The 12,054-nt window shown below is 45.0% G+C and overlaps 1 protein-coding gene across 1 annotated transcript in view; it reads right to left on the reverse strand.

The window, feature by feature from the left end:
- Positions 1-12,054, reverse strand: part of LOC122399531 (protein O-mannosyl-transferase TMTC1-like) — a 175,617-nt gene that overhangs the window by 45,216 nt on the left and 118,347 nt on the right. The gene's annotated exons all lie outside the window — the stretch shown is intronic.

A 12,054-nucleotide genomic window follows, 5' to 3' on the forward strand; every position in this document is an offset into this window, starting at 1 on the left:
GCGAGATTTAAACGCCGATCGAAAAGTACGTAGTCTATGACGCTCCGATAGTAGATTAAAAACGAAGAGGGACAGATCGAGTCCTTCGAATATGTCAAATTTGCACTAATGCGACCAAAGCAATACCTTAATTTGGAGCTTCGATCGTAAAATTATTCTTTCATAATCGGATTCGGCGCAATCAAATCGCACAGAAATAATCCAGCTTTTTGAAAATTTCCAGCGAATTGATCTGCTAATTTAACTTTTGAAATGTTCAAACATTTTTGACCATTCAAAATTATTTTCAAAGTTATTTTTAACTGCGAATCAACTTCGTTCTTAAAGTGGATTTACGACAGTCGTAAGAAAGCACAAACTCAAAGTAATTCGAGTCCCAAGTAAAATTTGCAATTTTCTTCCCCTACGACACGATGAATGAAAAATAAAAGTTGAACTTCAGAAATAAAGGCGAAGTTCTAAATCTACCGTGAACAACGTTCCTCTCATTTATTTTTGTTCTTTCTTCAATCTGCTGGCTTCTTGTACCGACATTATTTTACAAACGGCCAGTATTACATGGGAGCTCCGTCGTAACGTTTCAACAATACGTCTGTTCCTCAGATATTACGTTCTCGACCTCATGCCAAACCACACCGCTATATATTACCTACAATGGCGTGGAAGTACGATATACGTAGCTGCACAAGGCACAAGGATTTAAAAGAAACACAAAATCTGTTTACTCTGGTTAACTCCGTCACGCACACAGGTAAAAACAATTTTTGAGACAAACATTGCACTATGCCCAGGGAAATACGAAAGGATTATTTTCTTCTTGGGGAGGATTAATATTTAACACCCTCTGATATGGAAACGCCTCGACGTAGCAATCCGTGGGAATTATGTGCGATCGTATTTTCGATGATCACGTTCAAATAAAGGTGATTAATGGAATGAAACTTTAGTAGCGAGAAAACGTATGAAAACGGGCCATTTAACGTCGAACAAAAGGGGAAATTTTGAGTTTTAATACGCGTCTGAAAAATAAATGTACCGAACCGATAAGTTTTATCCTCGTCTTCGCGAATGGGTTTCCCTTGGTCGACGTAAAATACTAAAACGATCTGTCCCTACTGTGCCAGCATAACGCGTCACACGTTGTCGGCACGCTAATTAATGTCACCGGGCGGAAATAAAGGGAGAAAAGGAAGAAACAGAGCCGTCGCGCGTTGCAAAAACCAATGACAATAATGTATTCCGCTCGCTGGTCGACGATCTCTTTCACCGTATCATTTTTCTCGGCACCAGGTACACTTTTATTTTGCTGACATGATTAATGGTCTGGGCGGCTTAAGAAGCGGTAGACTCGAGATGTGGGAAGAAAGGCTGACCCGAAACGTCAAAATAATAATTCGGGGTATATATCAAGCCCCGGCGCACGTACTGTTACGTGAAAGAGCTGGATTTTCCTCGGCGAGACGGTTTTACAATTCCAGGCTGACGTATACGCGAGCGACCGCGCTTTTTGCAAAAACGTGTACGGCACCGGATATTGCCGCGAACGTACGACGAATACACCGGCGCGGCGCCGGGATTTATAGGCTTTTATTCGTTATTTGGAACGGATGCATATTGTTGCACTCGTTTCGCGTGACGTATGAATCAAATACGGGAGAAAAATGGTAGCCCAGGCGACAGGAGGAGCATATCGTTATGAGTGACCATCGACGAAAAATTGATTTATTAGGTCTCGAGGTCTTGAAAGGTTATTCTAATCCAACACTTTCGGAATCTCTTCTTAATTTTCTATAGTTGGTATCTTTGCCATCTTTACGAAAAATATCCATCGTAACCTATCTTAAAATAAATCAAATTTCCAATAAAAGTGCCTCGTTGTCTATAGATTGAAAATCGTATTCCCTCGGGCGACAAATTGCATTTGCCTCAATTTTCGTTAAAAACAATTTGACCCATTAATTTTAACAAAGAACTGCTTACCATGGCAAACTGTTGAACGCTTTTCTGAACCCTCTGCATATTTTCGTCGGAATTAATGCGATGGAAAGACGCGGATATCTAATAGGAAGTACTTAAACAACGTCCACGTTTTCGTTTTCCAGGGAAGGAGATGCCTCAGTGTCATTACAGGTGCCTGAATTAAATGAACTCGTAATTTAAATTCTCACGATACCCCGGGCAAACGCAATTTGCATTCTAGAGCAAATATTTCAATGTCCGACCGCGAAAATGAAAGAAAACAAAAGTAGGACCGTGGGACACGCGTCCCCGACCATTCAATTTACTCGGAATTTGAATCGCGCCAGTCCAGCGGCTAAGTCTTTCTTGCATAGCGGACAAATTTTCATTTTCCCTTCGATTACGATTCGTTTAATTCCTACCGTCACCAAGAACATTTAATTATCTCGGTGCATTTCGACTGTTCCACCATATTACCCACAAAGGTCTACCATATTTATACGAACGAACGAGTAACAGTGAATAAACCAGTACGTAATTATCGTATGCTCTGTCTTTAAGCGGAAGAATGCCGCGATTATTCGTCAGCAAAAAGGAGATGAATCCTCTTTAGGAGATATTCAAGTTGAGCAACTACGATGAAACTTTCGCGGTTTCGCGATGCGTTGAAATTGGTTTGGTAACTATAGTTGTGACGCGAAATTGTTAATCCACTTTAACCGGAACGTTATATAGACAGACAAGAGTACTAAAAGCTTACCGGAACTTCCGTCGTTAGAACACAGAATGCGTAATACGGTATACAAAATGAACGTTCGCGCGAAACAAAAGAGCACCAAGAAGAACAAGTAGTGTTTTACTTGTTCGGTCCTCGACATTTCTTTTTCAACAAGTCGAGTACATTCGCGTATGCTTCCTTCCTACCTTTGCACCGTTAAACTCGATTGCCATTGAGGGAATAGGAGTGCACTGTACGGGGTCGTAGAACCGGAATGCTCTAACAGGTAGCTCTGCCGCCGGATTTGTTTCAAATTGGAATACAAATCGGCAGACGGACCAAAGATATGAATTCCCAACACGTACGCGCATTATGAACGCGCACTTTGAGTCTTACGGTCGTGAAATTTCAACAATGAACGGTCCTATTCTCCTACGCAATATAACCGTACGTTATAAAGCCTTATTACGTCACATTAGTAGTATTCATGGGGTTGGGACATTCTTATCCGCGAGTGTATTTAACCTTTTCGAAACTCGACTCAGCAGATTGATTTTAAGAAATGTTAATCCTGCGTCGACGGTTGGGAGCAAGGAACACGTGAACCGATACATGCGACGCAGCGACTCGATTTGCCGATGCATGTAAATAGATTAATTAAACATGCGAGTACGCGGTGCAGGAAATAAGGTCGGTGTTGATAGTTTCCGACATTCGTGTCGATCAATCATAGCCGAGCAATTCGCGAAACAAGGTGCGAAGTGAAAACTTTAATCGACGTTCGCGTGATAAGTTCTCGGGACCCGTCCCGTTCGCCTTTCTATCGCAGCACGTAAGAACTTTGATCTTCGGTGCATGCCTTTGAATTCGTACGAAAGCAATTTCCCCTCGTGTGCGAGATAACGCGAGGATCGATTCGTGCAACGTGCTTCTAAGCATCCACCGGGTGACTTGGAATAAGATTAATCATGCGCATAATACCGGGTTGCTTCTAAACACGCGAACCCCGCTTGTTTTTTGCGGCGACAAATTAGTCACGTGCCTCGATATCCTCCCAACGATGACGGGACGGGTCGGGTCGGGTCACATGGAAAAAGTTTGCATAAATTGAGACGCGTTTCGTTCGCTCGAGAGTCCGGGGTGGAAAAAAATTAATGAAATTCTCCCAAGGATAAAAAGTCAAGGACGGAATACGAGCATCGGTTCCGGTGTCGCGTGACGCGCTGAAAACTAACGTTTCGAACATTTTCGAGAGGGATTTTATAAGAACGAATGGTTATAGATTGTAAATGAACAGAGCTAAGTTACAAAGTATCTCCCTTTTATGAGATTTACTCGTGGTCACAAAGGGACTGTTCTTGTCGCGAAGGAAACCAACTCGGTATACGTAATCTAATTCTTTCCAAAGAGAGTTCTATCCAAAGGTTCGCCATACATAAATACTTTATGAAAATTAAATTTGCGATGGGAAAAAGCGCTTTGAAGCTTTCGCGATTCTTCTTCTAAATAAATTTATTCTTAATAACGAACCGAATTGCCTTCGAAGCGTAAATGCGTACGAGTAAAAGTCGATGAGGGAATAAATATAATTTTAAAATGGGTATTCTCGAGGGTAACCTTCCTCTTGGTATCGCGTAATACCTTGGCGTCGACCGTTAATAGCGTCGTTAAATTTAATCCATCCAGCTGACCGGGGCTGCATGATTCACCGGCGATCGACTATAACGTTGCACAGGATGAGAGGGGGAGGTGTGGGCGTCCCGCGTCTTCGTAGACGGCTCGTTAACAACGGCCCCGTGTCGGTTCACCTTTAACGTTGCTACATAATGACGTTTCTCCGCGTAAAATGTGTAACGAAATTCCGGGCGAGCAAAAGCCACGCGAGGTCCAGGACGGCTGGGAAGTAGGTTGTAGTCGGGAAAGGACACGGGGCCACCAGAAGAGTGACGGTACGGGAAGAGGTCCCTGTAATGGAGGTTTATTGGCAATTAATCTTGTGGACCGGATGTGCCCGCTTCGCCGGGCACGATACACTTCCGTCTCGCCGAGCTACCGGTAAACCGAGGAGAGATGTATTGCATCGTCGCACGGAATCAAACGTACGTCCCTCTGGCCCCCTCTCGTCCTCTGTCGAGTGCTCGAAACTCATCGTAGATCCCTCGGTCCATTCTATCGATACCGATCCTTTGTGTGCGCGTGCATGCGTGTGTGTGTATGTGTGTGTGTGTGTGGGCACGCGCGCGTCTTTGTCTGGCCTCCTTCGCTATCGCAGAACATCCTACACGTCTCTTGATCAGCGCCTCTCAAATCGGGGTCCACGGACCCCTGGAGTCGAAAATCAATCTTTCGAGGAACGGACTCTAACGTCTATTAATACTTTGCAGGTGTGACCTTATCGTTCTGTAGTCCGATAAAACACAATTGACGTTGAAGACCACTTTGCTATTTAATTCTGCAGGACGTCAGCCTTTGTTGGGCTAACTACTCGCGATGGGAGGGCATGGCCAACCAACTAGCGACTATCGACGACTCATCGGACGATAAATCTACACCGAAAATAAATCGATATCTATCCGAGCGTTTGCGCCAATCACAAACTCCGCCGTCGGGTTTCGTGACTAAGGATAAGACGAGCATGACGTGCCGGATGAGTTGTAAGAGAAATGGGAAATACGAGGGAAACGATAATGGTCTTGCTTTTAACAGCTACACGATGTTTACGGTTAATGTTTTCGCATTATTTTGCTGCGTTCAGGTTGGCGGAATAACAGTCACGAAATCACGTCAACTACTTTGGAACAGAAATTAGTACGCAAGTTAGTAATCGGGGATACGACTGTACATCAAACGGAGACATTTCTGCCAAAATACACCTTCAAAGTTCAGAATTAGCAGTAGCGCTTCTATTTTCTGGCGGAAGTCGCGAGGAGAACGTTGGTAGCAACGTTCCCCTTTAACCGGCAATCCACGCTAGAGGTGAAAAGAGAAGTGGATCGAAGCCAAGAGCACCGCACAGAGGTGTTGCCTTCAACTCCACTCCGATCTCAACCCTCTCCTCTCTCGCTCTTCTACTTTACCCCCGTCGCGAACCCTTTTCCTCTTCGAGAGACGAGTTTTCTTCGGTCGTCGTTAATGACCGCGTACGTATTTACTCGACACCCCTCCGCCGACTCATTTTCATTGAACGTACACGCGAGCATCGGGACTCCTACGTGCCCGCGGAGGGAATAATTACTGGCGAGGAAAGGGACGATAACGTCGACGTTGCTTAAGCTCGAGAAGCCTGAAACAAATGCTGGAAAACGATCGCGGACCATACACGGTAAACCGTCTGTACGCGTTCCTTTAATTATTGCGGTTTCACTCAGCCGCGATTCCAACAAAATTAAATAAAATATTACCACGATTTTATCTCCCTTTAAAAATGAATGGAAATAAAATGTAGTTTCTTTGGGTTTGACACGGTCGAACGATAGAATTTTATAGAAAAGTCTTGATGCTATTCCTAAAGATCCTACCTCTAGATTTCTGAAGAGTGAACTACGACTATATCTGATCTTAGAATATGTGTGCTATTTGTATTGATTGGATTGGTGGCAAAAATTACCCACTAAGGCTTTTCGATTTAAAGTGACTCTACTATTTTCCCAAATTTTTCGTATCGAAAATAGAACTGTCGATCTTAAATTTTAGCGCCCCTATTGAAACCTGGATATTTTTTAAATTGATAAACTGATAATAATCGAATTCGAAGGATTGTATTTCCAAATGTAAGGAAAGAGTTCCATTCGTTTTATGAGCTTCGTCCCCGATTCAATAACCTTAACAGACAGTAGACAAATTAATTCAGACACTATATTTATATTTAAATAATCTGTAAATTGTGTTGTCACTTTGACTGCTGTATGCGCATCACAATTATCCTAGCTCACACTTGTAGGATGCTGAACAATTTGCATACGTTCCTGTTCGACGATTAAATCGATTAAAACGTTGATAAGCGATTTACACCGTATAATTAATAGAAGAGGATCACTCGCGTTATATTTAGCGACAGCTATTCGATGCTCATGATATACATACATATATGTATACTATTAGCAGCCGACTGTGGCTCGAATAGCGTGTATATCCGCCTTCGATAATATTTCCAGAATTGTATTTGGAAACTTATCACGATGGGCTGATATCGATCGATCGTGCTCCAATTGATTCGACCATAGTGTATTGGCTGTGTCGATTTGGTTTATTGTATTTTACGAACAGTCGTGCGAATAATTTTCTTACATTTCATCCATATTACCGATATTGATGATCGGAGAAAATTATTTCTTAATCGATTACGAGTGGTCCAGTTTGAACGGATTACGCGTGCACGCGTAAAAGGAGATTCAAGGTTTCGCTAAATTATTGCACGGTAAACAACTACGCGCGATCCGAAATCGAAGGTTGAGGGTCAATTTACCGACTCGATGCTGCAAGATTTACTTGCGTGACTATCGCACTGTATCATTGCACGTATACACACGGATGCACGGCCCAGATAAACGCAATACTTCGTGTCATCTGTCAGATTACACGAGATAACGCTTGGTATGCGTGGCGTGGCTGCCGTTTGTATTTATCACAGCGGCAGGGAATGAAAGGATCCCGAAATAGCAAAGGAGAAACTTACGTACGTATGTGTACGTGGCTTTGATAAACTCTTCTTTCTATCTTGATCTTAACGATTCAAAGTTTTTTAACCGAATCTGAATTTTCTTATTTAAAGATAAATGTCGCTTACTTGTTTCTCTTTCCCTGGTGGTGTCGCACAGTCGAAACCCGAATCGGTGACAATTTGGGAGAATTGTCCCTGCACGACGAAACGAATCGCACGCGGGTCGAGAAGAGCTCGGCGTCGAGGAAAAGGTGAACCGCCGCGCCGTTAGCTTCCGGGATAGAGAGAGGAGGTGCCGCCAGGAACAGAAAGGTGGGCGGAGAAGTACAAGGTGGAAGACGGTGGGGCCGGTGGGGCCGGTGGAGGTATAGGAGCGGTACGAGGCGAGAGAATTACTGGGTGGTTCTCTACGCAGATAATTTGTGGCGTGCAATCCCAGCCCAGCCATCTAGCCAGATAGCTAAGGCGTAGCTATACCCGTTTCCCAGTAATTTACTCGAGCCCCTTGGGATCCCGGGATGAACGAGTACACTCGGAAGCATGCTGGCTGATTGATCGAAGACCAAGTATCGTATCAACCGGTAGCAGCAGTCGGTTCAGGAGCGATCACGATGACAGCTGTACGCGAGCAAGTTCCGAAACGACTCGGGAAACGCGACTACCTACCGCGACGCTGATTTACCTGTTCCTCCTCCCCACCCCGATCCCCCGATATTCCCCACTACTGTTCGCCGTACTTTGCCCTGTAGGCTGTCACATTGTAATGAATGCAAGACGTCGACGTGGATGATGATGAACAGAGGTTTCGGGATGCGACCAAATATTCGGGTTCAGTGCCAAGCCACACGCTGTATGGGATCCGTTGTTGAGGGATGTCAGGGACATCCCCTGCGGTCTCCGCGTCATCCAACCGGTCGTGTTCTCGTTATGGTATAATAGTGCGCGCGGCTGAAGCCTCAGAGGGGGCTAAGTTTATGACATGCACTACACCGACCGGCTACGAAAGAATATCCAACCCTCGCTAGGGATTCCGACGTTTATGCAAATTACGAGCAAACTGGGTTACTAGTTAATAGCGACGCTTTTGGATAACCTAATTTCACCCTACCGTCATTTTATACTCGATAGGTCATCGTTAATTACGCCTCGATCTATCCAAGTACACTCTTTGCTTCCAAGTAACTTTTTCTCAGAGTGTCTAACTTGTCTCGACGAACAGGCTCAACGTTGTAAAATATTCACGTTATCAGCACGAGCCATTGTTCTTATACGTTGCAAATACAGAACACCAATGGACGAAATAACAAATTTACCCCTGAAAGTTTCTAATGGAATAATGGAACTTGGATATCGGCAGCCCAGGGAACATTGATAAAAAGTTTGAAAGATGGAATTGAAAGAGGCGAACGAACACATTGGAATCGAACCGATCCAGTAGTTATACGTATAACCTTATCTGTCGTAGAAACGAACACAACGTTACGAAACTTTTTAATTATTTCATTTTCATTCTTGTCCTCGGGAGATTTTGAATATTGCCTACTACATAGAAAAACTTGTCCAATGGCTGCTATCGCGTAAAAGGAACGAGATGCTTTCATAGTTAAAAGTCCATTACAAGTTTCGAAAATTGTATGAAACCAGCTCGTAACTTGCCACGAAACTTTTCCGTCTGGCATTCTTTTCGTACGTCACTATCATTTACCGAACACCTTTCCAAGATTTCTCTTTTCCCTGGTCAGCCGACCAAATTAGAAATTATTTTGCCTGTTGATTCTTTCGTTCGAAAGTTTTCTTCGAGTTTCAAGAATCTTTAAACACTCGACAATCATTCTTTCTAGGAATATCCTCTAGATGTTCTGTTTCATTGATCTCTGTACGTATAAAGGGAACAACGATGACTTTTACTTTTGATGCTAGGTTTAATATCAGTCGGAATGTTCAACGTAAAACGTTAAATGCTCCCGTTGTGCTTGCATCGCGTCGGATACTTATTGCGACCGAAGCTCACGATTTAGTTCCGCGCGGTAACACGACACGAACGCATTTACGTCGCTCGGAATCGCGGGCTGTCTGCTAATATCCTTGACACACCGTACACTGCGAGCCGTTATACATGTCCGGAATACTAATACCTTCCGCTCGAATTCCATACGAATTTTGTATTACACGATATTACTAGTGAAATATCGGCGACGTTAGTCGTAAATCGAAAATGGTAATGGGACCCAGGAGCCGCCATTACCGCGAACAAGAAATCCCGCAAGGCGTTAGATTTATCCTGTTCCCGGTCAACGATGATACATTATCCTTGGGCGTCGTTAAAGGGGGAACACCACCTTGGAGATTTCTGAAAGTCGAATTTCCTTTTTTTTTTTTCCAACACGTTTTCTTCGACCTTAACGTATCGAGAACACACGCGTCCTGGAATATTAAGATGATTCAAGATTTTGTTCCGAACTTGTTACTCTTGGAAATTGCGATTCCATTCGGAGAATATGAAAAATGCAATTCGGCAACCCTCCGTCACGAAACTTGAAAGGATGAGAGAGCAACGCACGCTTACCATGCAACGAAGATGAAAACTCGCGCGTACTTGGCAAAGACTACACACGCTGTTGGAGAACTTGGTAACTATAAACACAAGCCGGCTCTTCCATAGCCCGTTATTGATGCGTTAACTGAAATTTACGACTATTTGACCAAGGAAGAGTTAGTGGAACACGTTGTTTAGGCGGCTTCGCGTAGAATAATAACGAAGGTTTAAACGCTCCTGTATGGAAATTTGCCCCGAAAACAACGCCGAGCCTCCTGTCGCGATAACCACGATTTATCTTGCTACTTGCGTATTTAACGATCAAGGCCAGCCATCGTTGATTGCTACGATCGAAATCTTTTAAACGAAATGTTTATATTAGCGTGTTTCTTCGGAACGGTGTGCCAGTTAGGAATGGAAAGCCAACTTATTACCGTTCTGTGACGTCTCATCAGGACGCCAAGACCTAAGGGTCTCGGCGCGTCTCGTCCGACTGCTCTTGAAACCGTCTCCGTCGTCGGAGCGCACCGACTCGTAATTGAGTACGTTGGTCGAGTCGTTACGACGATATGCGAATCTACTTATGAGAACACGTACACGCGTAAACTAACACGGTAGGGATGGGGGGAGGGGCTGGATTCAGCGACTGCACGCCTAGAGGACCGTGGAGAATTTACACCGAGCTGTGCCAACCCCGGCGAGCAACATTCCGTACCGTCATGCTACTAACGGCGAGCCCCTTCCTTGTTGCCTCATACGGTACTGACTGAGACGACTCGAGCAATACAATCAGGCTTCCAATCGGATTTCGAGCACCAATTAAGCTAACGACTCTCAACGAGACTTTTGCGTACGTAACTGTTCGACTTTCGGCCACCACCGGTGGGTTACGAGACCGTGAATCGCATACACGGTTCTCTAATCGTTTCTACATAAAGCAGTAAGACATAGAGTGTAAATCGGCAAGCACGTCGTTTTCTTCTCCATCTCGTGAGAACCGTTTAGAGCCACCACATCGGACGAGCATTTGGTCTTTGAACATCGTTAGCCGATCTCGTAAAGAGGACGAGATTTCAGGGCGGGGATCTTGATGGTTCGTTGGAAAACGATGGGAAAAGGAACCATCGAGATTCTTCGCGCGACACCCATGGTTCCGGGACCCTTGGTCCTTTGAAGGCACCGACGAAAACGTTTGGTCAGAAAATTCCAACGAAACGCCCGTCTAATATGGCTCTTAACGAGGTCAGGAAATAGGATACGAGAACGAGCAAGACACCAGCGACGGAGACTGATGCTCGGTTTACTTGCCTGCCGGGCCGTGTTTCATCCTTTGACGAAAATCTTGAAACGCGCCACGGCCAAAGGGGCTCGGGTTGAGGTCGGATCTTAACGTTAGGAGCCGTTACTTTCTATAGATTTGCGAATAAAATTAACTATCCGAGGTCCGCGATCGTGCCCGCGGATGTAGCCTCCGTGTGCAACGAGTAGAGAAACGCGCGGTTCGTGGGCAAGGGTCCGGACTCTTCTCGTTGAGGGCCAACCGAGCGGAGTTAAGCAGTCCTTCGGTGCGCTAGACATCGTAACGGCCCGTGGAAACGCGACTCGAGGGCGCACGTACGAGCCGCGGAACGGAGACAAAGTTGTAGGCCAAGATGCCCGTAGGCGATCTCCAGCCTCTACTGTCTTCTCTCGAGCACCGGTTAATTGGATACTGTGCAGCCGACACTCGTTTCTTTCTACGAGTCAACTTGTTCCTCCGCGCGTTTCATCGTATCGGCCTTTGTCTCTCGTCGAGGTCGTTACGCGCTCAACGAGCACGGATCGCCGGGGCTTCGTTCGCGTGGAAAATCGCTACTCGCGATCGATCCGGTCGCCAAACCGATTCGATGGATAAGTCTTATATTTCTCAGCACTACCAAAAATGAACCGAACAGGTTTACGGGGCGTTTCGGGAGGACCGAGGTCTCGAAAATAAGATTTCTAGGGGTAAAAGGGACCGGCACCGTAAAAAGCCCAATAACGAGACGGTCGCTAATTCTTTGATGTCGGAGACGAACGGCGTAACGTGCGCGGAAAAGTCGCAAAAACTGTTTGATATCATCTTCGTTCCTTTGTTCCGTCGAGAAGTATAAAATTTACTACCGCGGGGGACTCGTCAGAGAGTACTGCTAGGCCCTGCGG

This window comes from Colletes gigas, unplaced genomic scaffold (assembly GCF_013123115.1).
Source record: "Colletes gigas isolate AHSC1104 unplaced genomic scaffold, ASM1312311v1 Colletes_gigas_Sc00013, whole genome shotgun sequence".
Classification (NCBI taxonomy): Eukaryota; Metazoa; Arthropoda; class Insecta; order Hymenoptera; family Colletidae; genus Colletes; species Colletes gigas.